The sequence below is a fragment of the Capra hircus genome (assembly GCF_001704415.2).
Source record: "Capra hircus breed San Clemente chromosome X unlocalized genomic scaffold, ASM170441v1, whole genome shotgun sequence".
NCBI lineage: Eukaryota > Metazoa > Chordata > Mammalia > Artiodactyla > Bovidae > Capra > Capra hircus.
The window spans coordinates 50,969,177-50,990,223 of NW_017189516.1; the positions used below are offsets into that span (position 1 = coordinate 50,969,177).

Below are 21,047 nucleotides of genomic sequence, written 5' to 3' on the forward strand. Positions count from 1 at the left end.
GGGTAGTTTCCAGTTCAGTGCTGTTACGAACACCCAAATTCATGTCCTTTATCAACGCAAGTATGCACTGTTTTGGGATATGTACCCAGGAATTACTGGGTCATAGGGTAAGCAGGTGTTCAGCTTTAGTAGGTATCAGCTGTTATCAGTTTCTTTGTGGTTGTACCAGTTTGCACTTCCACTAGCAGTGACGAGACCACTGGTTTCTCTACAGCCTCTCCTAAAATGTACTCAGATCAGTCCCCTACTTACTAAGGGATGTGGTATTTCTAGTGGCTCAAAATCCAGATTCTGGAACTGTAGACTTTCTGGGTTCAAATTCCAGCTTTATCCTTTAATCGGTCTGTGACCTTAGACAGCTTACTTAACTTTTCTGTGCCTCATTTTTTTTCTTCTGTAAAATGAGGACAATAACCAGATCATCTACCTCATGGAGTTAAGGATTAAATGACTTAATGCATATAGAACACTAAGGATAGTGCCTGGCACATAGACAATACTCCATAAATCTTAGATATTATTTTCATTCAAATGCATTGAAAAAAATCAGTTGCCACCAGTGCAGTAAGAGAGTTGTGTATGTTACTGTAAAAGAAATAGAAAGTTTCCCACATATCCTGGGAGGCAGTCAGCTAAGTGCCTCATGGGTTCTCTGTATGCAGGAGCAAGATAGCATACATGTCTCAATCTCGGGCTATGCCGGTCACAGATAATCCTTGGGAACTTGTATGTGCAAATTAAACTAGAATCAGTGCTCCAAAATATTCATAGGAGAATATGAGCCATGTATACAATCACTATAAATGACAGTCTGGGCTTTATTTATTTGGCTAATGAAGCCACTGACAGCTCTCCTCTTTAAGCTAGCAGATAACAGTTTTAGTGAATTCTTTACAAACTCTATAAACTTTCACAGCCTAACCCTTGGCAAACACCACTTTAGGAATTAACATAGATGTGGATTTCAGTAAATATAGATTCAGTAAATATTCCACGGAGGAAAGAGAAATGGTAAAGAATGATGATCGGAGAGTAGGTAGGAAGTTCAAAGACATGCACAGCTGACACTCCAGTCTCCATGAGTGAGTCATTGACTAGAATTGGCTTTTAATGTTAAATATCAGCAAATCAGCAAATGCATTTTTTGTGTCCATCTCCTAGCTTTTGTTGTTGTTGAGTCGCTCCGTCTTGTCTCTTTGCAACCTCGTGGACTGTAGCCCACCAAGCTACTCTGTCCATGGAATTCTCCAGGCAAGAATACTGGACTGGCTTACCACACTCTCCTCCAGGGGATCTTCTCAGCCCAGGGATTGAACCCAGGTCTGTGGCATCACAGGCAGTTTCTTTACCATCTGAGCCACCAGTAAAGCTTAGTGGGTCGCAACTCTGGCTGCCTATTAGAGTCACCTGGGGGGCTTCCCTGGTGGTCCAATGGTTGGGACTCTATGCTTCCACTGCAGACGGGGTTGAGGGAGTGACCAGGGTTTGGTCCCTGATCTGGGAACTAGTATCCCGCACACTACTCAGTGTGGTCAAAGAAAGTAGAATTATCTGGGGAACTTTAAAAAATTCACATTCCCCCCACCAAAAAAAAAAAAAAAAAAACATGCTCAACTTCTCATCCAGAAATGTCGATTGAGTTTGTTTGTGAGCAGTGCCCAGATTTTTTTTTTTTTTTCCTCAAGGTCTCCAAGTGATTCTAACGGGCAGCCAGAGATGGGAAATATTTCCTTCTGAGTGTCACTGCAACAATACTGGCGGTGCTTTCTGAATGGTTGTCTCTTGCAGTGGGGTTACAGGGAGGATCCTGAGTAGATTCTGTGGAGTCTGTCTGGTTTAGTCAAGAAAAGCTCAAAACACTGGCTCAAATGATTTTTATCTGGTACATTTTCTCTCCTACCTATAACCTCAGAATATTCCAATCTATTTTAAGCCTTCCTGTGGTTTCTAAAGCACAATACTTTCTGAACTGATGACTTTCAAATCTCATGGGCTAGGATTCAATCTAGAGCAGAACTAAACAGAACTTAAGTATCCCAATTAGTAATTGGATTGAAAAGAGACCCAGGAAAGTGCCCTTCATAAAAGAGTGAAATTGTGTTTTATGTGGTTGTTGTTGCTATCACCTGTGGTTTCAACTGCAGGAAAATAGGAAAAAGCCATGGAACAATCATTGTATTGGGTGGGCCAAAAAGTTCATTCTGGTTTTTCCATGAAATGTCCCAAGAAACCCAAATGAACTTTCTGGCCAATGCAATATTTGAACGTGGGTACACGTGACTTTGAGTTTCTGGCTCAGCCACTTGTTAGCTATGAGTCCTTGCCTTCTCTGAGCAGACGTTTCATGAAAGATGGAAGCATTAGCTGATCTCAGAAGGAAATTTTGTAGATTAAAGAAGCTTATGTTAGTGGTGCTTGGCAAGAAGTGAGTCCCAAGTATATGGCAGTCACCCTGGTGTGCTATTTGGCTAAGGCTATGATGCTGCTGCATAGCAAACACCCCACCCCTAAATCTTAGTGGTTGACTATGATACCATTGATGTTCTTACTCATGTGTCTGTGGGTCACTTATGGCAGCTCTGCTTAAGGCTGTGAATCAGACTGAGGTCTGTTCATATGTGTCTCATTTTGCAGTCGGCAGCTTCCTGGGGTATGCACTTCTCATGGCAGATGAGAGAAATACAAGAAGAACCTGGCAGAATTTTGCAATGCCCTTTAATATCTCAGCGCAGAACTCATTAATGATCACTTGTGCCCATTTTCCCTTAGCCCGAGCAAGTCATATGGTGAATTTCAAGGTCAATGGGATGGAGAAGTATAATCTACCTAGTGAAACTATGGCACAATACAGAGAATAGAAGGAAAAATTATGAACAAATAATACATTCTTCCACACTTCCCTTCTGCAGGGTGTCAACAGAGGAGAAAAGAAGGGTGGGTAAGGAGGGAAGAAATAAATAGTTGGATCCCATAGGAACTCTACCTTGTGCCTCATTTGGAAGGGCTTGTCTGGCCTCCTTTGTAGAACTGGTCCAGCACTCTTTGCAGGCAGAGAAAAGCAGTTCTGTGGGCATGGCAGCTTTCTGGATCCTCCCCCACTCCAGGTATTTGTGATGAGGGACACACTACTCAGAGACAGTCTAGAATTCACCAGAAGCCTTCTTAATTTCTGCTTGCTGGAACACATCTAATTTTATTTAGGAAGATAAACGGAAGCAAGAGCTGGTGAAATTCAGCAAAACAGACTATACTATATACCAGTTATCACAATAACCAGATCTTTGTCTAAATTCAACCCCTTCTCTGTACCCTTTCAACAACTTTTTAATCTATGGGCGCTGTCTCTTATGATTTGCTCCAAATGACATCATCTCTTCTCCTATATATAATAAAGTGAAGCGGCTCAGTCACGTCCGACTCTTTGCCACTCCGTGGAGACTACCAGGCTCCTCCGTCCATGGGATTCTCCAGGCAAGAGTACTGGAGTGGGTTGCCATTTCCTTCTCCAGGGGATCTTCCCAGCCCAGGGATCGAAACCGAGTCTCCCGCATTGTAGGCAGACGCTTTAACCTCTGAGCCACCAGGGAAGACCCCAGTATATAATGGTGGTAGGCTAAGAGTCCTTCATTGGAATTCTAATATTTCATTTGTATTTTAAATCTAGGTGAATAGGCAGCCCCACCTCTATTTAACCAGAGGGTTCTGGCCAAATATGTAGTGTGGTTGTAGACAGTTACCAGATACACCCTCATATATTCACTAATTTCAGGAAGAGTATAGTGAATTAATCAAAGGTGTTTAACTGTCATAACTGCGGATCACTCAGAATGTATCTCAAGATATCAAACTGTATGAAAGTCGTCTCCCTAAAGATCTTTGTTGAAGGATATTTAGCAACAGCTGTGCAAGCAGAGGATGGCAGGCAGAGCTGGGATCTGTTACAATCTCAGGAGAGTTACACAACCACCCTTCTCCGGGTGTGGTCCCTGGACCACCAACATCAGAATCACCAGGGCTGTTTGTTAAAAATGTAGAGTCACAGGCAACCCCGCAGATTTAATGAATTGGAATTTTTGGGTGCAGGACCCAAGAATGTTCATTTCTGTATACATCAAGGCTTTTGTATAACCTCAAATATAGACAATGTTCCCATACATCTTTGATTCCCAGTATCAGTTATGGGAAATGTGAAGTTTTTCTAATGCCAAATTAATCATTCTCACTGTTAAGCGAAAAGGATCTCTTTCATTATTACTATTACTGAAGTTTTTTTAAAAGACTAAATTTGTTGAAACTTTCAGCCAGGGTACTACTGGAATGAGATTTCTTTTGCCCCCTTCGCTTTTTTTTTTTAACATAATTTGAACATTGAAACTATTTTTCATAAAGACTATTTCAGTAATAACCATTTTCCTCCCATTTTCTCAAATACCAATGGCCTACAAAACTTGTATAAACATTTTTAGATGAAAGATGAAAGTTAGAGACACAATTATTGGGAAGGACAGGAGATTTTATTTGTGTGTTACATGTAACACATATTCCCCCTAATGAATAGATGATAAACTGCATTTTTATGGTGTTTTAGGTAAAAGGACTGTCTTCGGTGAAAGTAGTGTAACCACCTAAATAAGGATTATCTTTCATCTTCCACTGAGTAAGTATATTTTAATGTTTTTAATCTATGTGCGTGGGATAATAAAAAGCATCAACTGCTTCAATAAGTGAATTAAACAAAAAGACAGTTTTGAGAGCTGAGAGAAGTATAAAAAACATCAACCAAGAACAAGTCTAATGGACTCCTCCCTCCCTTTTCTACCTTCTTTCACCTCCTATTATGACATGTAAGTTGAAAGGGGTTCATCTTAATGGCTTCCTGCTTCCAACTATGTGGAAAGTGAATTGGAATCATTTTGAATATTCTGAAATCTTACTGTAATTATGAACGCAAACATGCAAAAAGATGTTGAAACATCTGTTTTCCAGATTAAGAATATCACCCAGATAGTTGGGGAAAAAAAGTCTTCCATTATCTCGCCTTTAATCCAATTAGCAAATACATGTCATTCTAAAAGATTCTGGTAACCATTGCTCAGAGGGCGAACAATCCAGAAAAGAAACACAAAAAGGATATTTTCAGCACCATGTAATTTAAGGACTAAGAGAACTATGTTAAGAAAGATAATGATAAAGCTCATGCATTTAAGACTTCTATGTGGTTGGGCTCAGAGGTTTTTCACTTTATGACAAGTAAATAAATTGTTGAGTGACAAGAAGAAAATAATGTTACCTTCAAAGTGATTTCAACAGAAAAAATATTTCCCTGTGAAAATACCAAGATCTTTCCTGACCAACAGGATTGGAATGTCAAGGGTTCAAATGCATTCACCGAGCATTTATTTCTATTTTGAATTTCCCTAAACTGTTTGCCTCAACATGTCCTCCCAACATTTTTGAGAGAGGTCAAGGGTTTAAGAGGCCCTGGGGTTTAAGCTAACAATTCTGGTTCACAAACATATCTCATGTCAAAGGTTGAGTGTGCTATAGCTGAACATAACATGGCCACACTGTTCAGCTGTCTGGTGATTTTACTTGCAGTATCCAGCAAATTGGGCTATTACAGTGCTCCTGCAGTAAAAGGTCTCATTTTAACCTGATTCTGTTTTCTTTTAATAACTGTTAATACTCTAAAAATAAAAGGAATATCAGTGGAACAACAATGGAACATTCAGACAGGCAACAAACTCTGCTTTTACTGTAAAGGTATTGAGAATCAGTTTTGTCTTTGGTTAACAGGTATTCATAACTAAACTTTGAGTTTCTCCACCAGAGTCTTGATGCCTGTTTCTAAAACAAATACTGTGCCTTAAAATTGGCCTACACAGATATTTTGCTTAATTGAAGAGTAAAAGATTTTTACCCCAATTTATTCATTTCTGTAAGGACCACTGCTTGAAGGACTCTGGACTTGTGTGTGCAACTGTGACTGCAATAAATAGGGCACAATTCCTAGCATACATGATATACTCTTGATCAATATTTGTTGAATGAATGAAAAAAAAATAGTGGCTTTAGACTGAATTATGGTGGCAAATTTGCACACGCAAACACACACACACTCACTTCTTTTACCATTATGGGGATGAACTGGAAGTCTTTAAGATGTAAAGCTTAGTTCTGAAGAAGGGAATGGCAACACACTCCAATATTCTTGCCTGGAAAATGGACCGAGGAGCCTAGAGGGCTATAGTCCATGGGGTTGCAAAGAGGTGGACACAACTGAGTGACTGAGCACCTCACTAAACTGGGGGGGGGTGCAGAAAGAAGATATAAAGCTTAGTTCTAAATAGGGATGCCTCTATTGATGTTTGATTAGTACGAACCCCGCCCCCACCCCCCATAGGGTTCTCAGAATCTGAACTGGAGCTCCTTTCCCTGTCCTTGCAGTGAGCTGCAGACACTTGATCTCTCCAGTGGAGATTGCCAAACCTTTGCGGGCAGAAACCTGGTCTTATATCATCTTTGAAGTTCTCACTGCACCTAATTTAGGGCATACCCATAGAGAAGGTTCTATTATTATCCCCATTTTCAGATGAGGAAACTGAGGTTAAGCAGCTGAAGTCATCTTAAGTTAAAGTCAGATAGTTAGTGGTGAAGACAGTGCTAGTGTTTGATCCCTGGCAGTGTGAGGCCTGAGGCTCCTCTGCCTAGGGTAATGTATCAGAAAGGTAGCTGCTACCCTTTTCCCCCTAAAAAAAGTAAAGGTAAGGAGTCAACTATGAAATTACAACTCAGAGAAATTAGAGTAATAAAAAACTAAATGTTCTAGACCTGCCAAAACATTGCACTAACTTAGGTAGAGATTATGAAACTGTATTATTTCTGTCCTGGGTATTTACTCAACAAGATCCTGGCAAATAAATCCAATTCAAGAGGGAGATTCAGGGGAATCATTTGCTTTTCCCTCTCTATAGACACTACATCGTTCAAGTGCCAAGGAAGACCTAAAAGGGAACCTGTTGTGTGAAATAGGTAGTATGTATCAAACAGAATGTGGCCAGTCCTCTGGAATTGCCTGAAACTCTCCAGTGAGAAGCAGAGGGAATTTTTCTCTAGTATGGTGATCCTCTCACATCTGATGCCCCATCCCCTGTCTCTCTTCCTTTTGGCCAGTTTGCTTCTGGAAGCTAGGCAGAACATCCTTAAAGAAATGGGCATCCTCTGCCTCTCTACTTTAAGTCATTAGTAGTTTGGGAAGCTTTGTGGAGTCTGTAGGACATGGGCCAATTAGGAGAGAAACAGAGGGATGGGGGGAGTGGTGAGGGAAGAGACAGACACGCAGAGACAGTGAGACATGGAGAGAGGTGAAATGACACTGAAAGTCCTTGAGAGTGTACTGACCTTAGAAAGCCTTTTAGAAACCAGTCACTAATTCAATATGATGAATTACCTTTAAGTAGCTTGTATAGTGTTTCCTGAGAAGAATTGGAGGTCACTTTAAACGAAATAAATAAACCACAACTAATGTGCTGATGTTTTAAAGAGAAAAGGCAATTGCTAAAAATGACCATCCAATTTCCATTACTTACTACAGTCATTAGAAACAAGGAATATGTTTATTGATCTGAAGTGCTTCAAACAGTATTTTCTTTGTTCAAACCAATTTCGCTGGAGGAAAAGTCAAGAGTTTGCCTTGTGTGGCGGTGGTGGTGGGGGCATTGTGGAGAGAAAGAGATTCTTTACATAAAAAACTGTTGTTTTTCTATCCTAGGGCCACTCACCTAAGAAGAATAACTGGGTTTCTATTAAAGCAAAGCAATTTCTGCCCCTGATCAAGCAATTGTGGCCCCTAATCACTATTGGGTTTAGCTCTAGGCCCTTGAGACTCAAAGTAGGTTTGGAATTAGCAATATCAGTATAATCTGGGCATACATTAGACAGGTAGACTCTCTGGCCCCAGCCCAGTCCTAACTGAATCATAATCTAGTTTTTAACAATTTGTTTCCTGATTCATATGCACATTAAATGTTTGAGGAAGTACTAGTCTAGACCCAACATGAATGGTTATTTCAACAGTTAGATAGAAAAAAGAGATGGTATAAATAAAGGAGGAAATACTATCTGATAAAAGCACTTTTGTCCAAAAGATTTGTTGGTGTTGATAAACTTGCTCCTATCCACTTAAACCCAGGTTGGAAGTAAAAACTTCATAGGCCCATTCTGAAAATGACGTTTACCAGCTCCAGCGTCCTCATGGTTGACTGAGCTCCACAAATGGTTGCTGACTTTGTTTGTGTCCCCAGGTGAGCAGAAATGAGTGACCAAGCAGAAAAAAGCAGTTCCGTGCGAGAGAGACCTGCACGTCCAAGTTCTCCTGAGAAACCAAGTGAGATGGAACTGAAGCAGATGAAACGGGTGGAGCGGCAGTTAAAACGGTTGTCATTTCAAAATCCTGGGCCTCAGGTAGCCGACTTTAACCCTAAATTAAGGCAGCTGATAAAGGAAGGGCAAATGGCAAGGAAGAATGAGTTTGTTCCTGTAAAAACGCGAAGTCAACAAGTATGACCAAAAGGGCAGGCTCACCTTCAATCAGGCTGACCTGTGTGACTGCCTTGATGAAGACTGCCAGGGTTGCTTCTACCCGTGCCCAAGTGTAACTCACCAAGTGCGGGCCCACTTGCCGCTGCAACCGCCGCTGGGTCTACCACACCATAGTCGACGAGAGTGGGGAGGTCATCAGCAAGATGCCATTCGACCTCTCCGACTAGGAGCAGCCCTCCAGGCTGATCCAGTTTCTCTGCTTTGCAGTTACACCAGCCTCTGTCTCCTGGGTGAATTTTAGGACTGGGGGAAAAAGTTTTAAAAATATAGTTTAGACTAGTTAGTGTTCTCTGAAGCCATAGAACCAAGTCCTTCTCTAACCTTCCTGCTGTGATGACTCAGATTCCTCCCCTGGTAACCAGCAACTCCATTCCTACTCTGCTCTCGGGTTAAAATTCCCTTTCCTCTTTTGCTGGTACCTTAGGAGATGGAGTTTTAGAATTCTGTAGCTGAGAGCTTGTCTTGACAAAGAACATATGTTTATAATAGTTACGTTAGGATCTTACACATCATCAATTCTAAATCAGAATTCTATTTGGATTGACTTGGCACGGCATACTCATAGTCTCGTGTTTTAGTGTTACTGTTTTAACAATATTAAAATGAAATTTGTTTTTTTTTTTTTTTAAAAAAACTTTAATAGGCCCCATGGCCACATGGCCCAACATATGAGCACAAAAGCAGAGATTCAGTTTAAGTGATATCTAAAATGCCACTGGAAGCACACTTGCAAGGACAAATTTTAATCTATTGTTACATAGAAATGATTTAAAAGCATTTTTTTGGTGGCTAAGGTTACCAGCCACACAGAACTGGCCAATGTGGTACAAAATTCCTAAGGCCTAAGTTGCATTTTGTCTTGGATGTATAGGATTTAAGGAAATTCAGCTAGAGTTTCTGCTGACCTCAGTGAAGATACCATCTCAGAAGACTGATTTGAAACATCTGGGCCAGGTTTGGCAGCTATTGTGCAAACTGTTTTTAGGAAAAATCTCTATGAAACTGTTCACACCACAGCGTCATCAGGAAAGTTTCTCTTCAGTCATCTTGATACCAAGTTTTATTCAAATGATCTGTTAGAAGAAAATTGCTTTTTCCACTTTTCCATGTTTACTTCTCATGAACATTTATTGCTTCTTCTGAAGCTTTGGATTCAGCACAAAGAGACTTTCCACTGAACACAGTTTTGCAGGCACTGGCTGAGGCTGCAGACGTAATGGGCTAAAAATAGACAAAGGCCCCTATCTCTATCCACCAAAATGGCCATGTATGTTTACCCATTAGAAAATATTCACCTGAAACCACTTTTGCCTCTGACTAACTCACCCAAAATCTCTGTGTGGCAAATTCATTAATAAAAAGCATTTAATTTTTCCTTACTTGATTTTTTTGTGTGTGAGAAAGTGTGTGTTTTAGACCCAAGAGAAAAAAAAAAAACTTTTTCCCCCTTCCCTGAAGCAAATCCATGTTTTGTTCTTGGGCAAACACCAATCACTTTCCATCAGAAATTCCTGATAGTGATATTAGGTTGGTGCAAAAGTTTTGCCTCATCCGCCATATTCACCTGACCTCTTGCCCACCACTTCTTCAAGCATCCTGACAACGTTTTGTGAGGGAAAGGCTTCCACAACCAGCAGGAGGCAGAAAATGCTTTCCAAGAATTTAATCAAATCCTGAAGCACAGATTTTTTTTAAATTATTCATTTATTTTAAATTTTATTTTTTAATTAAAGGATAATTGCTTTAACAGAATTTGTTTTTCTGTCAAACCTCAACATGAATCAGGCATAAGTATACATATGTCCCTCCTCTTGAACCTCCCTCTCATCTCCCTCCCCATCCCACCCTCTAGGTTGGTACAGAGACCCTGTTTGAGATCCCTGAGATATACAGCAAATTCCCTTTGGCTATCTATTTTACATATATAATGCAAGTTTCCATGTTACTCTCGCCATACATCTCACCCTCTCCTGCCTTCTCCCCATGTCCATGAGTCTGTTCTCTATGTCTGTTCCTCCATTGCTGCCCTGCAAATAAATTCTTTGGTACCATCTTTCTAGATTCTGTATATATGCATTAGTAGACGATATTTCTCTTTCTCTTTCTGCAAATTCCCTTTGGCTATCTATTTTACATATAGTAATGTAAGTTTCCATGTTACTCTTTCCATACATCTCACCCTCTCCTGCCTTCTCCCCGTGTCCATGAGTCTGTTCTCTATGTCTGTTCCTCCATTGCTGCCCTGCAAATAAATTCTTTGGTACCATCTTTCTAGATTCTGTATATATGCATTAGTAGACGATATTTCTCTTTCTCTTTCTGACTTACTTCACTCTGTATAATAGGCTCTAGGTTCATCCACCTCATTGGAACTGACTCAATGTGTTCCCTTTTATGGCTGAGTAATATTCCATTGTGTATATGTACCACAACTTCTTTATCCATTCATCTGTCGATGGACATCTCGGTTGCTTCCATGTCCTAGCTGTTGTCAACAGTGCTGCAGTGAACATTGGGGTACATGTGTCTTTTTCAGTTTTCCTCAGGGTATATGCCTAGCAGTGGGATTGCTGGGTTATATGGGTTTTATTCCTAGTTTTTTAAGGAATCTCCATACCGTCTTCCATAGTGACTGTATCAATTTACATTCCCACAACAGTGCAAGTGTTTATCCACACCCTCTCCTGTTTGTAGACTTTTTGATGAGGGCCATTCTGACCAGTGTGAGGTGATACTTCATTGTAGTTTTGATTTGCATTTCTTTAATAATGAGCAATATTGAGCATCTTTTCATGTCTTTCTTAGCCATCTGTATGTCTTCTTTGGAGGAATGTCTGTTTAGATCTTTTTCCCACTTTTTAATTGGGTTGTTTTTCTGGAATTGAGTTGTATGAGCTGCTTGTATATCTTTGGAAATTAATCCTTTGTCAGTTGTTTGATTTGCTATTTTTCCTCCCGTTCTGAGGTTGTCTTTTCACCTTTCTTATAGTTTCCTTTGCTGTGCAAAAGTGTTTAAGTTTTAATCAGGTCCCACTTGTTGTCCCAGGTGAGCGAATGAGTGACCAAGCAGAAAAAAGCAGTTCCTGATGCGATCGAGAGACCTCTGCACGTCCAATTCTGCTGAGAAACCAATGAGATGGACTGAAGCAGATGCAACGGTGGAGCGCAGTTAAAACGTGTCATCAAATCTGGACCATCAGGTAGCGACTTTACCACTTTACAATGTAAGCAGCTATATAAGAGAGGGCAAAATGCGAAGGCAGAATGAGTCTTGTTCCTGATAAAGCCGAGTCACAAATATGATCCAAAAAGAGACCTCACTTTCAATCATGGCTGGACACTGTGCTGACTGCCTTGATAAGGACTGCCAGGGCTTCTTGACCTCCGTCCCCTAACGATGTAACTCCACAAGTCGGGCCCACTTAGCCGCGTGGCAACGCCGCTGGGTTACAACATAGTCGTGTAGAGTAGGGAGTCATCAGCAGTATGCATTTCGATCCTCCGTACTTAGGAAAGCAGCCTCCAGGTGAATCAGTTTTCTGTTTTGCAGTTACACCAGGCTCTCTGTCTCCTGGGAGTGAATTTAGCGACTGGCGCGGATAAATAGTTTTAAAAAATATGATTAGCTACTAAGTGTTTTCTAACTTAGAAACCAAGTCCTTCTTTGAACCTTCCTGCTGTGATGACTCGATTCCCTCCTGGTAACAGCAACTCCTTCCTACCTTGCTCTCGGCGTGTAAAAAATCCCCCTTTTGCTTTCGTACCTCTAGGAGATGGAGTTTTAGTAATTTCTGTATGCTGAGAGCTTGTCTTGACAAAGAACATATGTTTATAATGTTACGACTTTAGATCTTCACTCATCAATTTAAATCAGAATTCTATTTGGATTGACTTGGCACGCATTATCAGTTTTGTCTTTGTTCAGCTATTCATAACTAAACTTTGAGTTTCTCCACAACCAGAGTCTTGATGCCTGTTTCTAAAACAAATACTGTGCCTTAAAATTGGCCTACACAGATATTTTTGCTTAATTGAAGAGTAAAAGATTTTTACCCCAATTTATTTCATTTCTGTAAGGACCACTGCTTGAAGGACTCTGGACTTGTGTGTGCAGCTGTGACTGCAATAAATAGGGCACAATTCCTAGCATACATGATATACTCTTGATCAATATTTGTTGAATGAATGAAAAAAAATAGTGCTTTAGACTGAATTATGGTGGCAAATTTGCACACGCAAACCACATCACACTCACTTCTTTTACCATTATGGGGATGAACTGAATCTTTAAGATGTAAAGCTTAGTCTGAAGAAGGGAATGCAACACACTCCAATATTCTTCCTGGAAAATGGACCGAGAGCCTAGAGGCTATAGTCCATGGGTTGCAAAGAGGTGACACAACTGATGACTGAGCACCTCACTAAACTGGGGGGGGGTGCAGAAAGAAGATATAAAGCTTAGTTCTAAATAGGGATGCCTCTATTGATGTTTGATTAGTACGAACCCCGCCCCACCCCCCATAGGTTCTCAGGAATCTGAACTGGAGCTCCTTTCCCTGTCCTTGCAGTGAGCTGCAGACACTTGATCTCTCCAGTGGAGATTGCCAACCTTTGCGGGCAGAAACCTGGTCTTATATCATCTTTGAAGTTCTCACTGCACCTAATTTAGGGCATACCCATAGAGAAGGTTCTATTATTATCCCCATTTTCAGATGAGGAAACTGAGGTTAAGCAGCTGAAGTCATCTTAAGTTAAAGTCAGATAGTTAGTGGTGAAGACCAGTGCTAGTGTTTGATCCCTGGCAGTGTGAGGCCTGAGGCTCCTCTGCCTAGGGTAATGTATCAGAAAGGTAGCTGCTACCCTTTTCCCCCTAAAAAAAGTAAGGTAAGGAGTCAACTATGAAATTACAACTCAGAGAATTAGAGTAATAAAAAACTAAATGTTCTAGACCTGCCAAAACATTGCACTAACTTAGGTAGAGATTATGAAACTGTAATTATTTCTGTCCTGGGTATTTACTCAACAAGATCCTGGCAAAATAAATCCAATTCAAGAGGAGATTCAGGGGAATCATTTGCTTTTCCCTCTCTATAGACACTACATCGTTCAAGTGCCAAGGAAGACCTAAAAGGGAACCTGTTGTGTGAAATAGGTAGTATGTATCAAACAGAATGTGGCCAGTCCTCTGGAATTGCCTGAAACTCTCCAGTGAGAAGCAGAGGGAATTTTTCTCTAGTATGGTGATCCTCTCACATCTGATGCCCCATCCCCTGTCTCTCTTCCTTTTGGCCAGTTTGCTTCTGGAAGCTAGGCAGAACATCCTTAAAGAAATGGGCATCCTCTGCCTCTCTACTTTAAGTCATTAGTAGTTTGGGAAGCTTTGTGGAGTCTGTAGGACATGGGCCAATTAGGAGAGAAACAGAGGGATGGGGGGAGTGGTGAGGGAAGAGACAGACACGCAGAGACAGTGAGACATGGAGAGAGGTGAAATGACACTGAAAGTCCTTGAGAGTGTACTGACCTTAGAAAGCCTTTTAGAAACCAGTCACTAATTCAATATGATGAATTACCTTTAAGTAGCTTGTATAGTGTTTCCTGAGAAGAATTGGAGGTCACTTTAAACGAAATAAATAAACCACAACTAATGTGCTGATGTTTTAAAGAGAAAAGGCAATTGCTAAAAATGACCATCCAATTTCCATTACTTACTACAGTCATTAGAAACAAGGAATATGTTTATTGATCTGAAGTGCTTCAAACAGTATTTTCTTTGTTCAAACCAATTTCGCTGGAGGAAAAGTCAAGAGTTTGCCTTGTGTGGCGGTGGTGGTGGGGGCATTGTGGAGAGAAAGAGATTCTTTACATAAAAAACTGTTGTTTTTCTATCCTAGGGCCACTCACCTAAGAAGAATAACTGGGTTTCTATTAAAGCAAAGCAATTTCTGCCCCTGATCAAGCAATTGTGGCCCCTAATCACTATTGGTTTAGCTCTAGGCCCTTGAGACTCAAAGTAGGTTTGGAATTAGCAATATCAGTATAATCTGGGCATACATTAGACAGGTAGACTCTCTGGCCCCAGCCCAGTCCTAACTGAATCATAATCTAGTTTTTAACAATTTGTTTCCTGATTCATATGCACATTAATGTTTGAGAAGTACTAGTCTAGACCAACATGAATGGTTATTTCAACAGTTGATAGAAAAAAGAGATGGTTAAATAAAGGAGGAAATACTATCTGATAAAAGCACTTTTGTCCAAAGATTTGTTGGTGTTGATAAACTTGCTCCTATCCACTTAACCCAGGTTGGAAGTAAAAACTTCATAGGCCCATTCTGAAATGACGTTTACCAGCTCCAGCGTCCTCATGGTTGACTGAGCTCCCACAAATGGTTGCTGACTTTGTTTGTGTCCCCAGGTGAGCAGAAATGAGTGACCAAGCAGAAAAAAGCAGTTCCGTGCGAGAGAGACCTGCACGTCCAAGTTCTCCTGAGAAACCAAGTGAGATGGAACTGAAGCAGATGAAACGGGTGGAGCGGCAGTTAAAACGGTTGTCATTTCAAAATCCTGGGCCTCAGGTAGCCGACTTTAACCCTAAATTAAGGCAGCTGATAAAGGAAGGGCAAATGGCAAGGAAGAATGAGTTTGTTCCTGTAAAACGCGAAGTCAACAAGTATGACCAAAAGGGCAGGCTCACCTTCAATCAGGCTGACCTGTGTGACTGCCTTGATGAAGACTGCCAGGGTTGCTTCTACCCGTGCCCCAAGTGTAACTCCACCAAGTGCGGGCCCACTTGCCGCTGCAACCGCCGCTGGGTCTACCACACCATAGTCGACGAGAGTGGGGAGGTCATCAGCAAGATGCCATTCGACCTCTCCGACTAGGAGCAGCCCTCCAGGCTGATCCAGTTTCTCTGCTTTGCAGTTACACCAGCCTCTGTCTCCTGGGTGAATTTTAGGACTGGGGGAAAAAAGTTTTAAAAATATAGTTTAGACTAGTTAGTGTTCTCTGAAGCCATAGAACCAAGTCCTTCTCTAACCTTCCTGCTGTGATGACTCAGATTCCTCCCCTGGTAACCAGCAACTCCATTCCTACTCTGCTCTCGGGTTAAAAATCCCTTTCCTCTTTGCTGGTACCTTAGGAGATGGAGTTTTAGAATTCTGTAGCTGAGAGCTTGTCTTGACAAAGAACATATGTTTATAATAGTTACCGTTAGGATCTTACACATCATCAATTCTAAATCAGAATTCTATTTGGATTGACTTGGCACGGCATACTCATAGTCTCGTGTTTTTAGTGTTACTGTTTTAACAATATTAAAATGAAATTTGTTTTTTTTTTTTTTTTAAAAAAACTTTAATAGGCCCCATGGCCACATGGCCCAACATATGAGCACAAAAGCAGAGATTCAGTTTAAGTGATATCTAAAATGCCCACTGGAAGCACACTTGCAAGGACAAATTTTAATCTATTGTTACATAGAAATGATTTAAAAGCATTTTTTTGGTGGCTAAGGTTACCAGCCACACAGAACTGGCCAATGTGGTACAAAATTCCTAAGGCCTAAGTTGCATTTTGTCTTGGATGTATAGGATTTAAGGAAATTCAGCTAGAGTTTCTGCTGACCTCAGTGAAGATACCATCTCAGAAGACTGATTTGAAACATCTGGGCCAGGTTTGGCAGCTATTGTGCAAAACTGTTTTTAGGAAAAATCTCTATGAAACTGTTCACACCCACAGCGTCATCAGGAAAGTTTCTCTTCAGTCATCTTTGATACCAAGTTTTATTCAAATGATCTGTTAGAAGAAAATTGCTTTTTCCACTTTTCCATGTTTACTTCTCATGAACATTTAATTGCTTCTTCTGAAGCTTTGGATTCAGCACAAAGAGACTTTCCACTGAACACAGTTTTGCAGGCACTGGCTGAGGCTGCAGACGTAATGGGCTAAAAATAGACAAAGGCCCCTATCTCTATCCCACCAAATGGCCATGTATGTTTACCCACTAGAAAATATTCACCTGAGACCACTTTTGCCTCTGACTAACTCACCCAAAATCTCTGTGTGGCAAATTTATTAATAAAAAGCATTTAATTTTCCTTACATGATTTTTTTGTGTGAGAAAGTGTGTGTTTTAGACCCAAGAGGAAAAAAAAAAAACATTTTCCCCCCTTCCCTGAAGCAAATCCATGTTTTGTTCTTTGGCAAACACCAATCACTTTCCATCAGAAATTCCTGATAGTGATATTAGGTTGGTGCAAAAGTTTTGCCTCATCCGCCATATTCACGTAACCTCTTGCCCACCACGTCTTCAAGCATCCTGACTTTTTGTGGGGGAAATGCTTCCACAACCAGCAGGAAGCAGAAAATGCTTTCCAAGTATTGAATCAAATCCTGAAGCACAGATTTTTTTTAAATTATTCATTTATTTTTAAATTTTATTTTTTAATTAAAGGATAATTGCTTTACAGAATTTGTTGTTTTCTGTCAAACCTCAACATGAGTCAGCCATAAGTATACATATATCCCCTCCCTCCTTAACCTCCCTCTCATCTCCCTCCCCATCCCAACCCTCTAGGTTGGTACAGAGACCCTGTTTGAGATCCCTGAGATATACAGCAAATTCCCTTTGGCTATCTATTTTACATATAGTAATGTAAGTTTCCATGTTACTCTTTCCATACATCTCACCCTCTCCTGCCTTCTCCCCGTGTCCATGAGTCTGTTCTCTATGTCTGTTCCTCCATTGCTGCCCTGCAAATAAATTCTTTGGTACCATCTTTCTAGATTCTGTATATATGCATTAGTAGACGATATTTCTCTTTCTCTTTCTGACTTACTTCACTCTGTATAATAGGCTCTAGGTTCATCCACCTCATTGGAACTGACTCAGATGTGTTCCTTTCTATGGCTGAGTAATATTCCATTGTGTATATGTACCACAACTTCTTTATCCATTCATCTGTCGATGGACATCTCGGTTGCTTCCATGTCCTAGCTATTGTAACAGTGCTGCAGTGAACATTGGAGTACATGTATCTTTTTCAGTCTTGGTTTCCTCAGGGTATATGCCTAGCAATGGGATTGCTGGGTTATATGGTGGCTTTATTCCTAGTTTTTAAAGGAATCTCCATACCGTCTTCCATAGTGACTGTATCAATTTACATTCCCACTAACAGTGCAAGTGTTTATCCACGCCCTCTCCTGTTTGTAGACTTTTTGATGAGGGCCATTCTGACCAGTGTGAGGTGATACTTCATTGTAGTTTTGATTTGCATTTCTTTAATAATGAGCAATATTGAGCATCTTTTCATGTCTTTCTTAGCCATCTGTATGTCTACTTTGGAGGAATGTCTGTTTAGATCTTTTTCCCACTTTTTAATTGGGTTGTTTTTCTGGTATTGATTTGTATGAGCTGCTTGTATGCTTTGGAAATTAATCCTTTGTCAGTTATTTGATTTGCTATTATTTCCTCCCTTTCTGAGGGTTGTCTTTTCACCTTTCTTATAGTTTCCTTTGCTGTGCAAAAGCGTTTAAGTTTAATCAGGTCCCACTTGTTTACTTTTTGAGAGGGTAACAGGCAGGAAGGCCAGGGGTCTCCAAATGGAAGAAATAGCCTGCAAGTGTCAGACATTTTTATCTCTCAAGCGGCAGGAGGAAACTAACTAGCAATACTTTTTCCTTCTCTATACAAATTTAAAAAGAGGTTTCTCTTCTGTGTTGCCATAATGACACCTGGTTTCGCTTGAAGTTAACTAATGCCTTTTTCTTATGGAAATGTTTATCTTAAGCTATGCTAATGTACCATGCATTTACCCCAAACTCTGTCTTCAAATCGGTTCCACCTTTTGGCTCAGAACCTACTTGACAAACCAATATGTTATACTCAGATATTGTTCCTCTAATCTATGTAAATGAAACTATTTGTATGGTGATCTGCCCTTCTTCAAGATTCAAGTTAATCATTTTATGGCCCAGGATGAACCATTTGGTGCCAAGATTATCCCAAAATGCATGTTATGGGTGAGGGGCCTGGTGCCATTCTGAGTTTTAAGACATTCCTTTCTTTCATTAACAGACTGCTAGTGGGAAACAGTGTCAGACTTTATTTTTGGGGGCTCCAAAATCACTGCAAATGGTGACTGCAGCCATGAAATTAAAAGACCCTTACTCCTTGGAAGAAAAGTGATGACCAACCTAGATAGCATATTCAAAAGCAGAGACATTACTTTGCCGACTAAGGTCCGTCTAGTCAAGGCTATGGTTTTTCCAGTAGTGATGTATGGATGTGAGAGTTGGACTGTGAAGAAGGCTGAGCGCCAAAGAACTGATGCTTTTGAACTGTGGTGTTGGAGAAGACTCTTGAGAGTCCCTTGGACTGCAAGGAGATCCAACCAGTCCATTCTGAGAGAGATCAACCCTGGGATTTCTTTGGAAGGAATGATGCTAAAGCTGAAACTCCAGTACTTTGGCCACCTCATGAGAAGAGTTGACTCATTGGAAAAGACTCTGATGCTGGGAGGGATTGGGGGCAGGAGGAGAAGGGGACGACCGAGGATGAAATGGCTGGATGGCATCACTGACTCGATGGCCGTGAGTCTGAGTGAACTCCGGGAGTTGGTGATGGACAGGGAGGTCTGGCGTGCTGCGATTCATGGGGTCGCAAAGAGTCGGGCATGACTGAGCGACTGAACTGAACTGAACTGAAGTGATTATATAACATCGAGCTGAAGACTAGCAGGAGGGTACTCTTTCTGCCCCCTTCTGATGCCTGTGTCAGAAGCTTTCTCTATCTCCTTTATATTTTAATGAAACTTTATTACACAAAATCTCTGAGTGATCAAGCCTCGTCTCTCACCCTGGATTGAATTCTCCTCCGGGGTCAAGAATCCTGTTGTCGTGATTCAACAACAACCTTTCACTTTTGTTTTTATTTCCATCACTCTAGGAGGTGGATCATAGAAGATCTTGCTTTGATTTATGATATCAAATGTTCTGCCTATGTTTTCCTCTAAGAGTTTTATAGTTTCTGGTCTTACATTTAGATCTTTAATCTATTTTGAGTTTATCTTTGTGTATGGTGTTAAGAAGTGTTCTAATTTCATTATTTTACATGTAGCTGTCCAGTTTTCCCATCACCTGTCGGGAGCCGCATTAGGCATTACTGACAAAATGGAGGCACGGCCCAAACCCCCTCTCCTCATCTCGCAGGCACGGCCCTGTGATGAAGGAGTTAGGCCTTGTGATTCTGACTTGTTCTTTCCTTTCTTCTGTTGATTTGGCTGGAAAGAATGTTAAGGTGCTTGAGAGAAGCATGAGAAAGCACAAAGCCTTCTACAGTTGTGCCCAGAAAATAATCTTTAAAATAACCATTGACATTTGTTCAAGGATCTTTACAAAGAATGTCCCAGGATGAGCAGGTAGGCCACAGCTTGAGGCCATAGGAAGGATTGTTATCTGAGACCTGTTTGTGAGGGAAATATTTATGGCAAAAGAAGATTGCTGAGTTTAGGGTTTAGCGATAATTAAGAATAGCTAGAAGCCTATTTAGGAGATAGTGATCTTAAGATGCTAGGGGCAAACAGGATTTAGAAAGGTAAGAAATAAACTGAAGAATGTAGCATGAGTTACAATGTAATCACAAATTAAGTACAGTAAATCTGGGGGCGGGGGGGACTAAAAACCTCTGACCTAATGCTTTTGTCAAAGTATAAAAGAGAACCTGAAGCTTGAAATAAACATGTAGTCCCGAACTTCGAGTCAGAGGCTACATCAAGATGTAGTTCCATACTATGAGTCAGAGGCTACATCATCATTCACCAACACTGCTCACCCCTTCAGGCTGCTGGAGCTGGACTTTGGCAATCACTGCTTATTGAAGAGGCTGTCTTTGCCCCATTGTATATTCTTGTCTCCTGTCTTGTTCCATTGGTCTATATTTCTGTTTTTGCAAAGCACAGATTTTGATGCTACAGGAATAAACAAACTTATCTCTCGTTGGCAAAAATGTGTTGATTGTAATGGTTCCTATTTTGATTCATAAAGATGTGTTTGAGTCTAGTTATAATGATTTAAAATTCATGGTCTGAAACTGCAATTACCTTTGCAGCAACCTAATACTTTGCTTGTTTTTACAGGTCATCTTAGACCAAGAGTTTAAATAAAATGGGCTATCAGAATCAGTAGTTTTTCTTTTTAACGCTCAAACTGGTATCTAGCTTTGCTGAATTGGTGAAGATGGGCTTGAGAAATACAAACTGAACTTTCATTCTAGTCAAAGAACAATCTTGTGCTTCAAAGATAGGAACCCAGGGACTTCCCTGGCAGTCCAGTGGTTAAGACTCTGTGCTTCCAGCACAGGGGATGTGGGTTCTTTCCCTGGTTGGGGAACTAAGATTCCACATGCTGTGCAGCCAAAAAAAAATTTTTTTATTTAAAAAAAGGTGGGA

At 40.7% G+C, this 21,047-nt stretch overlaps 2 pseudogenes across 1 annotated transcript; both read left to right on the top strand.

Annotated features, from left to right (window-relative positions):
* The first annotated feature begins 8,313 nt into the window (after positions 1–8,313).
* LOC108634327 lies at positions 8,314–8,777 on the top strand (annotated as a pseudogene).
* A 6,243-nt stretch (positions 8,778–15,020) lies between these two features.
* On the top strand, positions 15,021–16,697 carry LOC108634322 (annotated as a pseudogene). The gene has a single exon (XR_001917541.1). The product of XR_001917541.1 is annotated as an ARL14 effector protein-like pseudogene (transcript).
* The last annotated feature ends 4,350 nt before the right edge of the window (positions 16,698–21,047 follow it).